Genomic DNA, 21918 nt, shown 5'->3' on the forward strand with positions numbered 1-21918 from the left:
ATACGACAACGTACACCATCAAATGGTCATCATCATTTTTATTGAATTTAATGACGCATCCACTTATTTCGTTTCCATGTAGATTTTTTGGGGTGGCTCGTACTCTTTCCATATAAACGCGACGGTCAATTTTATGCGTTACACTTTTTTCTCCCAAATTTATCGCCGTCATAAACATGTTATTTTAATAATTGTTTCATTTTCACGAAATTGGATGAGGGACATGGCTCGGTTCGATTTTTTATTATTTCTCATTGTTGCGGTATTTCGTCATGCGACGAAATTGTTTGGACACGATTTAATTCTGAAGACATGCTTCACTTTTATAGGTTTTATTTACCGACGCTTCCAAATCATAATCTCTTCTTCTAGTCTCTTCATAAGGTGTGATGCGAATTTTTATTTTTTATATCCGGTCTATACGCAGCGTTCTTCATTTGTCACACGAACTTTTTGCAATTTAAGCTATAGATTACATTACTAATATTGTCTGTCATACTCAAGAGAGGCTGAATTACTTTTTTTATTTTACTAGTCTTTGTAATATTCACATTGTAGTGGTGGATTGAGTTTTCTTGAGGCATCTGATGGCCCATAAGAATGAATTCTTAATTTTTTATATCGTGAGTCAAAAAAGAATTTTTAATTTATTTTTGCTACTGCTACATGTCAGCGATGTAATTTTTACCTCATTTTTATAATTGTAACTTTGTATAATACAATTAAATTACATTAATAGTACTAAAACTAACACCAAAACTAGTCAATAAAATAAGCTTATAACTTTATATTTTATAAATCTATCTGGTATGAAAATGATAAGCTTCGTTTATAATGACAAAAAAGCAAGTAATTCATTTTTACAAGCCAGTATGTCCAGTTTCTGGCTTTTTCAGTACTTTTCTTTTTTTATTATTTATTGTTTATCAGAAATTACATTTCTACAACAAGAAGTCCGCATAATAGGGATCTATCAGCATGCGATTTCAAATGGACAGATACAAATTATAGTTTTATTTTTACTCAGATAAGTAAGACGTTGTGACAAACGTGCGTCCAAGTTTTTCAAATCGGCAATAAAGGTATTGTTATTGGAAAAATTCACGGTATGAAGAGTGTGTAATAAGTTAATTTAAATCTGATCAGGTTTAGTCAAGTAAGAAGGTGAGTAAAAATTCGTAGAATGCGAACGGCTCAAATGTTGATATCTGCTTCAAAAAGTTTTCTATTAAAATATTTTAAGACGTCATTCTTTTGTCTTAGAGTGATATATGATGGATTTCTGCAGCACTCACCATAACGTAATTCAGTACTCTTCTCAGTGGAAGTTCCTTTGTAGGAGCTAGAACATTAAGATGTATGTGTAACTGTTATTTAAATATATAATGCAGTACATTTATTGTAAGGATGGTTGATTAATCGAATAAGATGCACAACTTAAAGTTATATGGGGTAATTTAATACGGTAGTGACTTTTTTATTCAAAGGAGTGAGAGAAACAAAGACGCAATACAATAAATAATTTCGGTTGGGCGGCATCGGCAATTTGATCTTCCGTTTTGGCAAGTTAATAAAACGACTTTCGTAGCGTAAAGCAATAAATAGCGTTTCTTGCAATCTCTATTATATCTCAGTTTCATTAAGGAATTTCTGAACGTTTACAAGGCGATCCCCGCACAAAAGCAACAATTCATTTTCCCGAAAGTTTCGGCCATTCGAGAGAATCGTTTTTTATTTTCACGAAATAAATTTCTCCTAGCGTCTTAATGGCAATTTGTCACGTTGACCCGGTCGTACAGAAAGGACGGGTCAATATAATAGGAGAGAACATTTGTCAATATTACTTTCGAAAACAAAGAAGTATCGCAGTTTATTGCGAATACTTCCCTTGCGTTTAAGGCATTCTTTGTGTCAGTATTTCGTTCGGAATGTTTGGCCAATATAATAGACCCCGGAAAGGTTATCGGAAAAATATCAATTAACTAAATCTTGTGTGCAGGTGGAAGTGTCAGAAATCGTATCAAATTTGCGTCAATGGGTTTCGCAAACCGTATAGATCTACGCGGAAGTGCGAATTTAAATCGATACGCTTTGGGCCCCTAATTTGGTTTATAGTTTTTAATCACAGTGAAAATTTAATTTGGTTTTATTGCGATTAAATCGTAAAACCGGAATAATTGACCGGTTTAGTTTGCGGGTTTGATCGCCCTCACGTAAAGCGAATTAAAAATTGATCAAGTTCGTTTGTTTGGCGTTTAATTAGTGTCAAAATATTAGTCCGCTGTTTCGCTTTCGGGGGTTTATTTATCCCCCTAAACGGAATCGTCGGGTCAAAAAATGCGTCGAGTTTTTGACCGGATGGATTTTTTTTTCGAAAAATAACGAAAGCAACCATAATTCATACATACATGAGTTATTAAATTCAACCTGTAGAAGAGATGCCTTGGAAGATAATAATACGCTTATTTTTTTTGGATCTGACGGAAAAACTAGTTGCTGGTTACCTCGAGAAAGTGCTAACTACGTATGCACTCTTAATATTAACGGGGATATTGTCCTCATTATAGTTTTGTATTTTCCAAAGCCAATTTTATTAATAATTTATCACTGTTTGATCATACTGTTCCGCTCGATATAAAAAAGAAGGTCCGGGGTTAACAAATTTGAGATCGATTATTCAGGAGGATTTGAGTGAGTTTTGAGTTTGAGTTTCCCAAAAATCATTGAATTTGTTCAAAATCTTTGACCGTTCATATGATTTTTTTGATTTGAACATTGCATTATGGGCTTCAGATGAGAGTTATAAGGAAAATGAAAAGTATTTGAAACAAATAAAAGTTGTAAATGACGCAGCAGAGCAGAGTTTCTAATTATTATCAGTGTTTGACGAAGAACATTTTCAATACTAGCGGCAAGTTGTCAAAGAACATCGAGGACTATTTCCTGACTTTAATAAAGGTCGATTTGTATAACTGAATCTAAAAAACTATAGATGTTTCTATTGATACTGTATAAAGGTATAAAATTTCAAATGGTGGCACAGAATTCTTTTTCTATTAATTCATTTATTCAAATTCATTCAAATTTTGCTAATTCAATAAATAAATTGAAAATAGTTATTCAAATATTGGGATTGCAATGCAAATATCTTAAAAACGGTTCGAGAGACCTTTTTTGTAGAGCATTAAATTTCCTATAAGAATAATTGAAAACATTTCGCGATAATTTTCAGTCAATAACGAAATTCAGAACAATAAGTTATTTTTCTTTAAATTCTTCAATCCTTGACCTCGAATATCTTTAAAATGATTTATGGAAAAAGTAGAAGAGACATTTCTGCAGAGCGTTTAATTTGTCATAAAAACTATTAATAAAATTGATCTATTGTTAATAAGATATTATTATTTATATATGAAACTAAATCAAACTTACAAAACTAAAATGAGTATAATCTTCCCTTTCATATTAAGAGTTCATACGTGGCAAGTACTTTCTAGAGTTAACTAGCAAGTAGTTTTTGTGTGTCAGATCTAAAAAAATAAGTAAAAAAAAACGAAGAAAAGAAATGAAGTCCAAGTGGTAAATATTGTGATTATTAGTACAATGCTTTATGTTTTAGTTTGGTTTGTGTAATTGTTCTGTGTAGTTGTTATTTTTCATGTAAACTTTTGTCGTCTATGGTCTTAAAACTTTTTTCTTCAATACTCTTTACTTTGCATGATTTTTTCTCTGTTGATTAATGTTTGGTGACAATTGCAGTTTTCGAGAAATTTTGTACCTAAAAAATGACACGCATACATAAATGCATATATTATTATTAATTTTTAACAATAGTATAAGATTTACAAGTATAAACTTTCCTATTTTGCATCGGATGCATTGATGGAAACTTTCAAAAAATGTAACACTTATTGTGTTAAATATTTTAGTTTGATTTTGTAATATGTTTAGAATGTATACATAGATTTAAAAAAATTGACAAAAGGCAAGTTTTAATGGAATCTTTTAGAATTCGGAAATGGCGACTCTAATAGCTAGAAAAAATAGGATTTACAGAGAACAACGAAGGCCAATTATTTATTTGGATGAAACCTGGTTCGACACTTATAATATGATAAATATATAGAAAAAGCACAACAATTGTATATGCATATTGCAAATAATATAGAACAAAATAATAATTAAAAAGGGCGATGATAGTGATACTGATATATTATGTGAATAATTTTAAGTAATTTAAGTTGGTAATTAAAATAATTGGTAATTTTATTTTAGATTTAAACAAATATATACATAAATAAATGAATATTGTTTAGTATCTTTCCTAACAAAACCCCAAATAATTAAATTCTAAGCAAAGTACAGACCTGTTCGGCCATATGTCATTCTTACAGCTTGCCCGGGTCTTTCCTTAATTCTTATCAGTTAATCACTTTCTTATATCTATGAACAGACTTTATATAATTAGGCATTTTACCGACGGGAGTAGAAAAACAATCTTTAACAGGTTGTGATGATTGTTTTAATATTGTCCTACCATTTAGATTGGTTTTGGCATGGTTGGTGAATATCCCCGATTGCCCAATCTATCCAAAACTACTAACAACAGTAATTCTGATATACTTTAGTTTTAGTCATTTAATATTTTTGGTCATATATTGGAATTCCTCATTTTATTCATACTATCCATCAAATTTTATTCTTTGCCTAATATATCGTTGTTATATTAATATTTGTTTCAGCTGTCGGGTTTATGAATATCTTTTCTTATTTGGGTGAACCGTAAAATATACGGCATTTATCTTGACTGATTCCTATTTTATTAAAGTTTTGGAGTAGATTTTATGGGCCAGCCGTTCTCCGCCAACAAAGATACTTTGTTCGCGTCCGCAGATTGCGTTCACCCATTGGGGACTTGCAAATTTTATACTTTACGAGTTTTCCGAGTTGATTTACATTTTATTACCATACATTACCTTCACAATGCCCGGTAACGTATTTAACAAATTACCGTCGATTTATTATCGCGCCGATCGACTTCGAGATATGTATGTATCTGTTATTCGAAGATGATTTATTGTTTATAATAATGAAAGTCTTTATTTCATTTTTTTTAATTTAAAAATGTTTGGATTGTTGGAAAAATTGAACAAAATCAAAACATTTACCAATTCCAAAATTCCATAAGCAATGTTTATTAGTAACAAAATTATGAGAAGTTAAAATTAGAAGATTTACTAAACTAACAAAAACTAACCAATTTGGATCCCTAAAATTCAGCTTTGCATCACATTAAAACGTTTAATAAATATTATGTATTCGTTAAATGTTATGAAATTTATTTTACTTCCGTCAATTTGCACCAAAATTTTATTCAATTTTAAATATTTCCTGTATATTTTAGTGTTGCTTTTGCGATTCTTGCCTATGCCACTTTTACAATTTTAACCTTTTTGTTAAATAAATTTTGGGTATTTTATATTGGTGAAACAAAATCAATTTTTCAATATGTTAAACCGATTCTTGGTGCATGAAGCGGCCACAACGTATATACAAAATTCAATCGCATATAGTGCAAACCTACGAGTTCCCAAAGGGAAAATACTTTTGGTTTTACTTAGAGATACATGATTTTTTTTCGCAACTGAATATATTACCCGCACAATTTAATTTCAATGGTAAGGTGCGCGTGGATAATTAAATTAATGATGTTGATACGATACGCAAGCTTACCAAGTTATTTATCGCGTTCGCTGTAGATCTCGTTTAATCCATTTATATGCCTTATGGTGATAAGCTCACAACCATTTATAAACATAAATTTACCGTGAGATTGATATTAGAATAATTATCACGTGTTTGAGATAGAAATAAAACGTCCGATGGCTAAAATTGCTACACAAATTAACTTAGAACAAAAAATGTTCAGATTTTCACAGTTTTTAATGCTTTATGAGTTACATTCTTTAATTAAATTACACAAACAGCATATGCCAATAAGGCCTGTAGTTTCTTTTGTAACAGAACAATCAGTTAAATTTCCAATAAAATTAATTAAAATTTTAGAATATAATACTGCATTTAAACCTAGATATGCTATCAAAAATTTATTGGAACTAATTAATAAGGTTGCAGACATAAAAATTCCTAGACAATATTCTCATGCAGAGACAAGTTAACCCTATCATAAAACCAGACTTGCTAGATAGTTTGTTTGGAGCAAAATTATTTTGAACTTAATGGTCAATTTTAAATTGCAGAAATTTTCATGGACAATTTAGAAAATATCATACATAAACAACCTTTCTTTTATAGACAAGATTATAACTAAAGAGCAGTTTCAAATAATTCTGAACATGAACATGAAAATAATTCTGAAGAGAGAGAACCTAGCAAGAAAATTTCGAAACATCTATCTAAATTTGGTATTAATATTGCTTTTAAAACTGAAAACACCATAGGACATTTTCTAAAAAAAACAATAAAATTAAATTACGAAAAACTCAAAAATCCGGCGTCTACAAGTTGAAAAGTGGATCTTGACCCAAAATTTATATCGGACAAACAGGTAGAACATTTAATAAACGCATTAACGAACATAAAAGGGTGTATAAAAACAGTAGTCTGGATTCTAGTTATGCTACACACTTAAACACATTCTAATTATGCCATTCATTTAAATTCAGAAATGCACAACTTTGACGATAATTTTGATGTTTTACATAATCATTCAAAAAGCAAAAAACTAAATTTGTTGGAAGCTATGGAGATTAACAAAACGAATGTATTACTTAATGACCAATTGGGTTTAAATGCGTCTCCGTTGTTAAATTTAAATTTATAACCCTATACCTGTAATTAAAAATCTATTACTACCTGTTTTTAAATATATGTGTGGGAATATAGTCATATTTTGTATTTGATAAACGAAGGGTGTTGCTGAAACAGCTGTCATAAAGCATTAAAAACTGTGAAAATATGGACATTTTTTGTTATTTTGTAATTTAATTTGTGTTAAATGCATTTACATCAAGTAAAAGCCACCTCAGCCCGATAAGATTTCCATATGAAATCGTCAATTAAAAGATCTAGAAGTGTAGAGGAAGATATTTTAATATTCCGTCAACTGGAACATTTCGGTTTTGGAATTTATTACGACAAATATATCGCTCGAATTAAAATTGCTTTATGCGACGCCGTAATTCCAGACATAAAAACCGTGTAACATTTCCATATCCAACCATTCGATTTATGTTTATTTAAACGCCTATTACATCGTATCAGTAGGAAATCCATGTACGCTCATGTAACATTATTAAAAGTTGTTTTAAAATTCATTTTCGCATAAAAACGATTTCCCGTGCACGCCATACAGTCGTTGCAAGTAAAAACTTTTTATGAATTAATAAACATAGCGTACCTCACTTTTTATTGCGCCAATAATAACAAATACGATCGGTAGAAATTGAGAACTGAGAAAATCGCCAATTAACCGAATCCTATGTCGAAAATGAAATACTATAAGTTCGTCGTTTTAATAACCAAATGGCGCGTTGTTAATTTTTAAGTTGGAAAATGTACATTAAACGTACTTTTATAGCGGAAGTTTCACATAAATCCGAGACTTTTCTACGCCCGGCCTCATAGAAGCTCTAAAAATACTATTATACGTACATTATGTCCTCAAACAAAACATACATCGTGTTTTTTACATCTACCTAATCACTCGACGTTAAATTCGGGTGGTTACTTTTTCCCCTCTAATCCCGCTAAGTCGTAAAAATTAGGTAGTTAAATGTTTTTATATCTTTCTCCTTTGGACCTGATAATGACACGTATTAATCTTAGGGATGAGTTTCGGCAATTATTTACAACTCGACGGTGCTAAAAATACGTTTTACCCCGTGATTCGTGCCTTTTTTCTTTGTGGATTACAGTGCACCCTGAATTTTAATTTTAATTTTCAAAAAACTGAATTGCCCAGAGTCGTTTTAAACCCTTTATTGAACAATTTTATCCGCGTTTATTTTCTTTTTCTAGCCAAGGTCTGACCACCACCTTTTAATGTACCATTTATTTTTCTAATATCATCAAACCTTATAATTAGCGCCATAAAACAAAGAATAAACAAATTTCGTAGACATTCGCCCTAAAAAGTGTCATATGTACTATACAAACTTTTGCTATACGAATTAGGAAACCGTCCAGTGCAGTTAATTTCTGCACTTATCGCATCTTGAAAATGTTGATTAATTTTCCCTATCTTATTCTCAGCATTTTATCAAAACTTTATGCAGAGTCGTTTTTAAATTCTGTATTAAACAATTTTATCAACCTTATATTTTTATTTTCTAGCCAAGGTCTGAAAACCACGCTTCGATGTTGGCTAGCAAAAAATTATTACCAGCAATGATAAGGCTAAACAATTTTACAAAATAAGGACTATTCTGAATAAACACCGCCCTAAAACAACGAAAACAGGTAAGCATAACCTCTAAATATTATATTTATATTGTTTTTTTTTTGTAAATTGTCTCAATCATTGAAATAAATAAATAAATAAAGTTTGTGCTAATTTATCCTCCGATGCTGTTGGCAGTAAAGAAGCATGGCGGCAAATAAGTATTTCATATTCTATCTGCATAAGCGAGTAATAAATCACTATTTTTGACTCTCTTGGCAATTTTTGTGGTATATGGTTTGTTAAAAATGGCGCAAGAAGATTATCTCGGGATAATATCTCATGTCATTTTGATAGGGTCTACTGCGGAAACCGATAAACCAGTAAAACAAAGAACAGTCCTAAGTAAAAGTTTCTCCCAAGCTCTTCTTTTTACTTTTCTACATTCTTTTTCCTCTTGGTCATTATTTACGCGCCAGTATTTTTTTGTATGTTTCGAGTTTATTTTACAACAAAATAAATAATTTCAGAGCAAAAAAGTTAAGGGTTAAGGGTTAAGCTGACACCCTCAAAAGGAATTTACATATTTGAAAATTGCGAAGCTTGTAACTATACGTGTTAGCCATTTTGAGTACAATAAGTTTACCTATAGTTTGCACCAAGTTGTTAAACCTGAGTAGCATTAAAAGTAAAATTTATTTAAAAATATTGAAGAGTAGTCAACCGCCAATTTGTGCCCGTGCGTTAAATAGGCAATAGCAACAGTCGGTAATCAAATACGATGAACAGTAATCCTCGAAAACCAATCATAAGTAAATTAAAAGCACATATAATCGGTTGCGGCTAACCTCCACGGTTAATTAATTAAATTTAATTTGAATTTATGTTCGACGTAAACCGTTTCTCACGGTGGTTTACCGGGAATAATCCCCCTTCGACAATTACGAATTTGATTCGTACCTGCGATTATCTCATCGGACCTAATCAATATTTTAATGTATTCCGTAAGAAGATTCGGTCGGGGGAAAAAACACAAACGTCACGAAATAATCGTACATTTTCCCACGTTCATTTTTAGGGGATGTTCGAAATTAATTTCGGAGATGAAATTGTTTGATAGAAAAACATTGCCGAGAAAAAGGCACGAAACTGCGCGCGCAGCTCTCGATTATTCAATTAGTTGGAAGCCGCCCGTAAGTAACGAACCGTGAAATATTATGCGATGTGAATCCACCATACGTGCCGTATAGCTGATATCTGATTGAAGCGAATGAAATTTACATAACCAGGTGAACTGGTACTTTGGACGAACTATTCGATGGATGTGGTCGATTATGGATGGTGATTCACGATTTGAATTAATTTGACACCCCTCCTCCCCAAGCCATTCAAAAATGAAAGAAGAAGAAATTATCTGCCATATGCTTGAGCCTTGGTTTTCTTCACACCCTATCGAAACATAACTAGTAATACCTACTTGTTGATTGATTCCATAAAGTTCCACGCAAAAAGGGTTTAAAGGCTTGCATTTTTCAACAATAGTTTATTACAGGCCTTTAAATGCAATAGCAATAAGTCGTTTTATTTGACTGAAAAGCTTGTATCTTTTAGAGAGCTATATAGTATTAATATAAGAATAAAACAGTTCCTACTTTTACCTCGACATAACACGGCATTACTTCTAAGATATTTTTCAAATCAAACTGCTAAATTGATTAACAAATTACCAGTTGATTTTTTGAACGACTTATCGTTACTCAATTTACAATAAAAGGTTAAAAGGTTGATGAGAACAATTTTTTTAGTATAATGATAAGGCTTCTTGGATTAACAAAAGATTCGGTTTAAAACCACTTATTATCCACCACCACCACTTACTATCTTATTTTTTTAGTCATGAATAAATTGTAAAGTTTCTTGCTTTTTGGACAATAAGACACAATAATATATATGTTGACAATATGTTCCGGGATATCATCCGTTCGCTTGTTGAACTCCGACTGGAATCCTGCAGACGTTTCGCCAAGATCTCAATTGGCATCTTCAATGCTCGCTTGGCGAAACGTGTGCAGAATTCTAATCGGAGTTTAACAAACGAACGGATAATATCCCGGAGTATATTGCCAACATATTTTTCCATTCGTGAATCAATACGTGAAAATATATATATTTGGAATAATATTCCAAGCTTGTAGATTGATAAATTCTGTCCAGACTCTATTCTTATTTCTTGATCTCTTCTTGTTTTGTAATTGTGTCTTTTTTTTGTTCCTATATCACTTTTTTTGTAGTAATGTTTAATATTTTTTGTGAGGTATTGTACTCTTGTAAGTTCTGTCCAATCCTCTTGTTTTTTAATTATAATATATTTTCTTTTTGTTCCAATGTCACTTTTTTTATTAATAATAATAATAATCGATTTTATTCATAACAATCAAATTGTAGATGTACGAAAAATATAAATATTTACAGGGCGCAGTCTAGCATAAGGCTATTCAAACGTAACCGTGGTAAACCAAACTCAAACAATACAAACTAAACAAATGCACCAATTAAATGTATCATTATTTCCTTTGCAATACAATAAATCTAATAACAAATTTGTGCTTAGTAAAGAAATCAATAAACAAATATAAACAAAAAACTATTATATATGCCCCTTGAGTTATAAAGTGATAAGATTCTACCTGCTTTTTAAATAAATGTAATTTTAAACATTATGATTTATTAAATCATGCAGCAAGGAATTATAAAATGGAATGCTGTTGTAAGTAAAACTTTTATTGTATGCTGCTGTACTGTGCTTCGCTATTAAAAATTTGAATTTATTTTTGGTATCTGTTATGGATATGAGTCCAGCTTGAATTTATTTTTAAGACTTTCTAAAGTAAGATAAGAGCTTCTTGCATGTACAAAACCACCCAAGTGATTTTATTTATTATATCATCCGATCTTCTTAGGTTAAATATCAAACGACAGCAACTATGACAGGGAAAGCTTGCATAATGCCTCGCACAACGTAACTTTCATTTTACTACTTAGAAAATGACGAAGTTTTATATGTTCGGTAAAGAGTAAATTAGAATCAATCAAATCTTCTTACCAAATTGCTGTAACTTGGATTTGGAGGAATTCAGTTCTAGCGCCTAAATTACTGAGTTATGTCCAAAGTCCATTCTTAATTGTTTATTTCTTGTTGTTGTTTTAATCCTTTTTTGTAATTCTGTTTTTATTGTTCGTTTTCAAAATTGTATAGCCGCGTCCCAATTAAATATTTTTTTAAATTAAAACGTTGAAATTTTTAACAGAGGACGAATTTAGCAAAGATTGCCAATCAAAATGTCACGTTAGTATAAAGATAGCGACAGCGAGAATCGCCGAATTCGTTCGAAAGGGTCACGTCAGTCTAAACAAAACCGATAATATCTCACAGAAGCTGGATGCAGTCGGTGACTAATACAAAGGACGCCAAAAAGACAGTTTAATTTACGTGAAATACCCCGAAATGGTAGGGCAGTAAACGTATTTACAGAGAGATAGGTAGTAAAGTTAAGTTTTCATTGTCGAAGTTTCGGGCGGCTTCTTGCATGTTAATCTGCCGAAATGGCTCCCGTACCACATGATTGTTCGTTGACATAATTTACGTCTTAGTAGTGGGATTTGTTCGCAACTAGTAATCCTTGTTTACTGCGAGCATTCATTTGCATTTCTACCGGAGATTTTCACGATTTAAGTAACGACTCTTCAGCGGATTCCATTATCTGAAGGAATTGATGAGGATCTTTGCATTATCGATTATAATTATCGTTTGGAACGACCGCCATCGCCATTGTGTTGTTTACACACGCGTGATCTTGCATATTTTATACTAATATTAAAATTCGTTACGTCGTAAAATATTTTTTTATTATTATTATTATTCTTATCCTTCGCCCGTCGTCGTCGGTCACAAAGGGTTATTTTTTTGTTAGTTTCTCTTGAAAACACTTCTATGAATCGAATGAATGACACTTTATGTGTAAATAATAACCGATCACCGCTTTATCGCCGCATTGTGTTGATTTGTCGAACCGCGTTTTTGGTTCGGCCAAACTGTTTTTCGAGGTAAGTGCCATTGTTTTATTATGTGCGCATACCCGGTTCACGTCAAACTTCCAATTTTTTCTTTCTCTTGCGCAGCTTTGAATCGAATACATTTGTCGCGCTTTGGTGCCGGATACACCTGAGATTCGGTTGGCGACTTTCTTTAGAAACAAAACACCAGTGAGCTTGGGAACCCGTTGCTACGTTCAACACGTTCCCCAATAGTATAAAACGTCTGGAATGCGTCGATTTTATGTGTATGTTATGTTGCTAAAGGCAATAAAAAGATAGTTTAAAGACGTTGGTTTGTAGACATCTTTTAAATGCGTAAATTTATCACTATTCATAATAATGGGTTATTACTAGATCTATTCATTATACGGCAATTACATTAGAGTAAATAAATTTGATATTGTAAAAGATATTACATCTCGTACTGTAAAAACTAGACATGAGATATTTGCTTATGACAATAAAAGATAATATAAAGATAGTTCAAAGACGTTGGTTTGTGGACATCTTTTAAATGTGTACGATTTATCAATATTCATAATAATAGGCTATTTACGTCAGCTAATTACCAGATTTAATCAATATGTGGCAAAACGGAATGAAATAGATAGATGACCTATTATAAATGATATTATATCTGATACTGTACAAAACTAGACTTGAGATATTTGCTTATGATAATAAAAGATAATAAAAAGATTTCAAAACGTTGGTTTGTAGACATCATTTAAATGTGTAAATTTACGAATATTCATAATAATAGGTTATTTACGACAGCTAATAATTATTAGATTTGCTCATTATAGATCAATTATATTATAGTAAAGACATTTTTTATTGTAAAAGATATTATATCTCATTCTGTAAAAACTAGACGTGATATATTTGTTTATTGTAATAAAATATAACAAAAAGATAGTTTAAGATAATAATAGGTTATTTACGATAGCTAACTATTAGATTTATTCATTAATGGCAATTATATTATAGTAAAGAAATTCGATGTTGTAAAAGATATTGAATTTCACATTGCAACAACTAGACGTGAGATATTTGCTTATGATAATAAAATATAATAAAGAGATAGTTTAAAGACGTTGGTTTGTAGACATCTTTTAAACGTGTAAATTTATCAATATTCATAATAATGGGTTATTACTAAATTTCTTCATTATACGGCAATTATCGTAAATAAATTTTATATTATAAAAGATATTGTGTCTCATACTGTAAAAACTAGACGTGAGATATTTGCTTATTATAATAAAAGATAATAAAAATGTAGTTTAAAGATGTTGGTTTGTATACATGTTTTAAATGTGTAAATTTATCAATATTCGTAATAATACGTTATTTTCCTTAGCTAATTACTAGATTTATTCATTATATGGCAATTATATTATGGTAAAGAAACTTGACATTATAAAAGATATTATATTTCATACTGTAAAAACGAGACGTGAAATATTTGCTTATTATAATAAAAGATAACGAAAAAATATTTCAAAGACGTTGGTTTGTAGACATCTTTTAAATGTGTAAATTTATCAATATTCATAATAATGGGTTATTACTATATTTATATTATATCTCATACTGTATAAACTAGACTTGAGATATTTGCTTATTATAATAAAAGATCATAAAAAGGTAGTTTAAAGACGTTGGTTTGTGGACATGTTTTAAGTGTGTAAATTCATCAATATTCATAATAGGTAATAGGTTATTTACGACAGCGAATTACTAGATGTATTCATCATATGGCAATTGTATTTTAGTAAAGAAATGTGATATTGTAAATGATAGTTTGTCTCATACTCTAAAAACTAGAACATTTACTTTTACGGCGCCTAAACTAAAAAATTTCCTACCCTTCAACTCTAAAACGTAAACCTAAAATTAAGGTAAACAAATTAAATGTTAATCATCAAAGCAATAGTTTGGTTTAAATATATAAAAATCGTAGCCTAAAATTAGTAATTCTTGGTTTAAATTCTGCTGATTCAGAAGACATGAAGTCGATTTCAGTTCAATGAAGTATTTTGCTGATTGGAAGACAAATGTTTAAATTCATCGTATTTATGATTGTCACTTGTAAATTTATATTTTCTCCTTAGGAGGCCTTGAAAGCGTAGGAAGGTGGAAGTATAGAATTTTTAGCTATGTGATATGTGCATATTAACGACAATAACAGAGGTTTTATCTTGACTGAAATAAGGAGCATAATTATATTGAATGATTGCATCAATTGTATAATTTCGTTATTTCAATTTAAATTTTTGTTATCGAAAGTGGATTTCAAAGTCCTTCAGTATTTGTACCAGCCTAGAAATAAGCCATGTTTTGGTGTACTATGCCATATATTGGCAAACTAATATTCCCATTTAAAATAGGCGCAAAATCCGTCCCTCCCCTAATAAGCTCTTCTCGAATTGACGATATAATATACGGAAAAGCTCGGAAGTCGAAAGCGCGTCATACACAATCATTAAAATAAAGAATTTTTCGCCCGCATCCGGCATTAAAGCACGCATCAAGGGTCGATATAGATATTCCATTCACTGATATTCCTTCAACATATAATATATATTCACAACGTATGCGCATTTGTCACCCTTTAGAACACCGACAATTCCAATTATCCCCAGCTTTTCAAACGTCGCTTGTTAGTGAAAACTTGTCCTTTCATTTACACAACCGGTTTCGGTCTTAGATCAATTAGAGGATAATAAATCTTTGCCGTTTACTCTTACCACAATGTACAATATAATAAGAAATATTCAAATAAAACTGTTGCTCAATCGGCTATTCTTCTGTGTTACCCATCTCTAAGAAATTGTTAGGATATAATGGTCATTATTTTCGTCGTTTCTTTCTTCCACTCTGCTATTAAACACACGTTGTGGGATATAACGATTTATCTAATGTACCTCTTCTTTAGATATTATCACTTTTATATTCATAGCTTTTGTGTACTTTCTTAGTCGACGGTCTGTTAGTATTAGGCATCAATATGTACATAAAATTCACACATTTACCTCGGGGTAATGCTTGGAAGTGAACACTGTGTAGGAGATACACGTAAGTGATATTTCATTTAAACTGTGACAAGCTTCATCGCTAAACAATTATGTGTGTTCTTCAGGATTTATAATTTAGTACTTGTCATACGTTTGCGGAATCAGACGAATTACTTCATATTAAGTTAAATTACCTCCAACCCTGACTCTGTTTCAATAATGTTCGAGCAAATTAAAAAACTAAGTGGTCCTGTAGTTTGTACGCAACAAAAATACTATGTGTGGTATTTTCTTGAAATAAAAATTTCATCTCGTAAAATATGTCTTAGTCGATTCGACATCTGGACAGGCTAATCTACGTGATATTATCATATTGATGAAAAGCCTCTATTAACAAAATTTCAACTGCCTTTGTAATATTAATAATAATGTGACTATTAACGAGATTTTGTTCTATAATTAATTGATTTGAAATTTAAGCTAATTGATATCCAAAATCGATTAATGGTATTTCAGAATGCGTATTTAACTTAAATTGGAAAATATTCACCTAACATGTTAAAATCAAAAGCCGGATTGTAGCAAAAATTGACGACCGTCTTGAGCGTAGGTCGAATTAAGATTTGGTGCAAACCTATAAGTCTACATATCTATATATGCGTATCATTAAGGCAAACATTATTTTTACATGTTAAATATTTCCATTAATTGAGGAATTAACACTAATGTGCAATCGAAGACATCACTTGGGTCTCTGGTATATCGGCAGTTCCACTGACTTTTTGTTTTAATTAGATTTTAATAGTATATAGAGAATTCATCAAAAAATATATAAAGAAAAATAGTAAAATATGTCGACAACCGTCGATATTTAATTTTTTCGGGCGCTCTGCATAAAATATAATATACTGCCAATGTAAAAATGTTACTAATTAAATCGTCGAGGAGTCGCAGGCATTGTTTACTTTTCGGTGGTATTAGCGTTTCCTTTAAGGCGATACGATCTTAAACATTTTTTTCCACAGCTTAGATGATGGATTGGTCAGTATTAGAATGCTCAAACTGTCAGCCGATAGAGAAATTACGTCCAGGTGACGTTGAACATTCAAAAATTATCATACTAAATCGGCTTAATTAAGGTATGTCGTGTAACCAAAGCGCGGTATATTATTTAAATTTTCAACGTTGGTATTGAATAGAAGCAATTCATCAGCATTAATCTTTGAAATCTAAACTACTGCACGGATATCGTTATTTTAATAGTGCCTTGTATTGGGATTTGCTCTTATTTTAAACTACAAAATATTAACTAACGACACAAAATTATATCTGCATTATACAAATACGCTAAATGGAACGAATACTCAACAAAGAAGATTCGGTCGAACGCTAATAGGAATTCAAAATTCATAGCGAAAGCGATTTGTCAAGATTTGCAGCCGGCGTCAACCGGATGATTGATTGTTTGTCAGTTGACTTTCGCCCTGAAACACTTCTATCAAAACACATATTCTAAATTCATTCAATTCCGTAATTGCATTGACTCTGGAAGTAGGGCTCTGTCATTTCGTCCCAGCGCAATGATCATCATTCTCCTTGTTTATTCCAGCATTCTCCCCCTCTTTCGTATAATAATTGCCTGATTGCTTTAAAAAAATAATTATTGTATTACCTCCTTTAATTAATATGGGTGTCCTTGGCATTTTCGTACCAGTAATTTATATTCGAATTCGTCTTCTTGTTCATTATCTAGAATTAATTGAACTTGTAGCCTTCGGTTTGCCTATTATATTTTACGCAGATTTAAATTAAATACCTCACAGTCACAGAAAACCGATTTGAAAAAGGATATAGATGACGGAGTTTAATTATATCGAAAAGTTCCTACAGTACAAATGTCAGAAGAAAATGCGCCGTCTTCTCGATTCAACTTTAAATGCATTCCATGAAATTGTCAGGGACACCCATTTTAATAACAACGTCAGCAATTGACATCTATGTTGAAATTCAACACAATTTTATTTCGCTGAACATTATTTTTTGTAAAATAATGTATTCAATACGCTTGCGACATCCCAAGCAATGTTAAATTTTGATAGAAAAACCCCTAATTTCTCTGCAGAACGGAACAACTAAAATCGTGAGAAGAATAAACAATATAATAATATAATATTAAAAAAAAAATGTTTTTTTTTTTTGGCAGAATATTTAAAACAGAAACAGATCAGCCTGGTTGTGAAAATTTCTTGCTTAGGAAAGAAAAATCTTAGAATTTAGATAATTAGGTGAATACTGCGTTGTCAACACTATGTTGAAATTCAACACACTTTTAATTTGCTGAGCATATTTTTTTGTAAAATTAAGTATACGTAGTTGATTATAGCTGACAGCCAACATTTTACATACCTGGATCTTTTTTTAAAATGCTGTATTCAATACGCTTCCGATATCCCAACAAATGTTAAATTTTGATAGAACAACCCCTAATTTCTCTGCACTACCGAACAAATAAAATCGTGAGAAGAATAAACAATATAATATTAAAAATGTTTTGAATTTTTTTTTTGTAGAATATTTAAATCAGAAACGGATGAGCCTGATTGTGAAAATTTCTGGCTTAGGAAAGAAAAATCCTAGAATTTAGATAAATAGGTGAATACCGTGTTGTCAACACTTTCTTTTTTTTCACACAATCATTAAATTATAAGCCAGTTGTGCTAAATTCTGCAGTTGCTTATCGGTGTAAGGGAGGCATTTATCCATTATTCTTTAGGAACTTTAACTAAATGTACCCAAATTTTGGCGATGCTTAAATAATTATAAATAATTATTAAAAAGTATTTCATAAAAAAAAAACATTACTGGTTAACAACTATTTTTCTATCGATCAAAAAATTTGTCATTGGTATTTATAAAATTTTTAAAGTTTTATGCTAAATCCATAGAATTATCCAAAAAATAACACTTTCAATAAATTAATTATTATTATTAATTAGCTTTTTTTAAAGAATTTTTAAGAGGTCCATTTTACCCCTGGTATTACGCAAAGCGCTAAAAATGTACAAATAACCAGAATTTATAATTATAACAACGAAACAAAAAATTGGTTAAGTTTCGAAGCCCCAAAGGGCAAGGGGCTCACTCTCCCCTGCTGAAACATATACCTCGCAATATCATTAACATAACTTTCTTAGGTTTTTGTTAATGTAGAAATTACTCAATTATATATAACTGAGTTTTTAAAAGTTACTTTAAATTTCCTAGTTAATTTTAATTAGTTTTCTTTTGCACTACATTCTTTTTTGCATTTTGTCTTCAAAAAATATGAACATTTTAAGATCTTAGAATTTCCATGGTGTCAATTAAATATTTAAGACAATTGTTCATTTTTATTTAATTAATTTAATTAAATGTTCTATTGGTTAAAAAAAAATAACCAGTTTTCCCAAAATTCTGCTTCCGATTAGGCTTCCGACTCGTTTCTCGAATATTCAATAAAAGCATATATTTTACGCATTTACGTCCCTGTCGGTAGGTACTAGGTCTGGGGGTTCGTATTTTAAAAATTTCAGTGGAATTGAAGAGAAAAATATGTCCGACTTGACATTGGAGCTTATAAATCTAACGCTACTAAAATATTGTTTGCGGTTGAGTGATTTACCGAACCCCAACTCCAACTCGGTGAGCAAAATAGGGGGGCCGAGGGGGATGAAAGGAGAAATCGAATACCGAGCGAATCGAATGAGGCATCTAAGTCCCGCGATTTTAATATTAGAAACGAAAATAATTTAATTGAAAGTTGTCGGATATCCTGGCAGATGTAGTGACAGGCAACGGGCACAATGGTCATCATCAAATGGCATTTCCTTGCGTTCGATTTTTTAAAATGCGCGACGGCCATACGCGGGACGCATGTGTGGCACTTACCCCTCTCCCTTTTAAATTTTAAAGTTGAAATTCTATCAATGCGATTTGTTTACACCAGAATGGTTTGACAGGCGAGGGCGGAATTGGATTTTTTACTTACACCCGTATCTCTTGCTTTTCCAGGGGCGGTACGGGAACTTCAAAACAGTCGGCTAGACGACACTCGCTCCAAGGAGGGTAAGTTGAGCTAAGTTGTCTTCTAATTAGTAGCGTCTTCAACGTTCGATAATAAATAGGTTTGTATTAACAGCTATGAGAGAGTTAACAGAAATATTATGAAGATTTGATGACGTAAGGACGATCCCTTGTACGCCCCTGTCGTACTATTAACGCAGACCAACCCTCGAAGCTATTAGAGACAGACATGCATTACTAATGCTAGTTTGTGGTTGTTCTTCCTGGCAGACGCTGTTACACAACACCCATTTAGGGTACATGTATGTCAATGCTTTTCATGTGTTAACCCTAACCAGTCAAGGTTAAAATCTATTATAAAGAGTAAGTATCGTTTTTACCCTCCGCGTAAATCGTATTATTCCATCGTGGAAAATAAGGAAAATTGGATGTACGTTCCGGAAACGTAAACAAATTATTGGTTTGTTGCACGCGAGGAATGAAAATGAGTATTCGTTCGGGTAAAAAATGCGAAATCGACCAAATTGGAAACGGAAAACTTAAAAAAGGGTTTGTTCTAACAATAAAACTATATGCAATAGTTCTAATATAATTTTATTTAAATATATGAATAAAAATAAAAAATAATAAAAAAAACGGAGAAAGAGATACACATAAAACCATGCAATCAAAAATTTTCCAAGAAACCATTTCATATTGACAGGCTCAAACGTACTGCAATATGAAATTAAATCATGATTGTGAAACAAATAATTCAAATAAAATAAGTTTAAACTCTACCTCAGGTACTTAAAAATATTATACAGGGTGGGTCAATGATATAGTAAAGTTCATTTTCTCATTGGTTTCCAAAGTTATGACAAAATGGTAAATACAGAAGTTGTAAGGATTGGGATGCACTATCTCAAATTATTGGCTCAAAAAATCGTTACGAATGAAACAATTTTTTAAACCTTATTTTTAAATTTTGTTTTGAATTCCTTTTAAAATTCTTCAACTTTTCCATTAATAGTAATACATAAACCTAATAATTTTTCTAAAAAAATGCTAGTTTTCCTGCTTGCAAACAAATTACGATAGCACCATTTTTTTAAAGATATTAGCGTTATTTCGATTAGATGAGGGTATTTAAATTAAATGAATGTATTTGGATCATTTTAAATTAAAAAATCTTGTTTCTTAAATGACACACCATTTTTTTTCTGGAAAATCTTACAAAAACTTTATAAAACTTATTAAAACTTTTAAGTATGGCATATGGCATTTGATATTTTGCATTTTATTTGAACTTTTCCAATATTTACCCTTTTTTCTGTCTAAGACTATTAATTTATAATAATTACCCAACAGGGGCTCTGTTTAGATTAAAAAATGAATAGGAGGAAGAATTCTGTTAGAGCTGTAGACAAAGCAACAGGCAGTAATTATATTAATTCCTACTTTATCTTATTTTGTTCAATATTCAAAAATATGCCCTTCTAATTGGATCCACTCGTTTATTTTTTTTTTAAAGGGTGTTATTCTCATTGTCCATATCTTCTGGTGTTGTATGGGGATTCACATAAACACGATCTTCAACATATTCCACAAAAAAAAAATCTAGTTGTGTTAAGTCACATGATCGAGGGGTCCATCCAATGAATCAACCTCTAATGATCCATTTCTGTGGGTAATGGTTTTTAAAAATTATCGAACTTTTCGATGGAAATGCGGAGAACCTCCATGCTTGCTGAAACCACATTTGTTGGATCTCAATGTCATCAATTTCTTAAAAATCAAAATCAAAATCTTAACTATCTAGGCCCATTAAATAAGTTCCAATAACTTTAAACAGTTTAATTCCACATATTAAGTGACCAATGTATCACATAAGCTAGCTTCTTGACGGCTACTAACCTGGGAATTATTTTGAATTGGAAGTAAAATTTCCAAATCTTTTTCCTCATTACATTTTACGGTTTTACGGCATTACGGCATTACGGTTTACCACATTCCGTTTTAGCATCCATTAAACACTAAAGATATTGTCTATGGTATACGTCTATAAGGGCCCATCGCCTTGTAAAATTTTATTGCCAACAAAGTATTTTTTCCGTTTCACTCAGTATATAACTCATATCAATTCATTCAACTTTAAGAAAAATCCATACTTAGTATGTATTATTATTAATAAAAAAAAGTTGAAAAAATTTAAAAGGAATTCAAAACATAATTTAAAAATAAGGTCTTCCATTTAAAAAAATGTTTGTTTTATTGGTCACTGTTTTTTGAGCCACCCTGTATACTTTAAAATAATTTTAAATTGTGCATTCCAACAATCTTTACATCTTTTGTATTTAC

General features: G+C 31.1%; 1 long non-coding RNA gene across 1 annotated transcript in view; it reads left to right on the plus strand.

Moving 5' to 3' along the window:
* The window catches only part of LOC132708836 (uncharacterized), a 367983-nt gene that overhangs the window by 116106 nt on the left and 229959 nt on the right, over window positions 1–21918 (plus strand). Inside the window, exon 3 of the long non-coding RNA XR_009620036.1 lies at window positions 19567–19620. This is a non-coding gene — a long non-coding RNA (uncharacterized LOC132708836). The remainder of the gene's footprint in view (window positions 1–19566; window positions 19621–21918) is intronic.

This window comes from Cylas formicarius, unplaced genomic scaffold (assembly GCF_029955315.1).
Source record: "Cylas formicarius isolate icCylForm1 unplaced genomic scaffold, icCylForm1.1 PGA_scaffold_12__32_contigs__length_19106922, whole genome shotgun sequence".
NCBI lineage: Eukaryota > Metazoa > Arthropoda > Insecta > Coleoptera > Brentidae > Cylas > Cylas formicarius.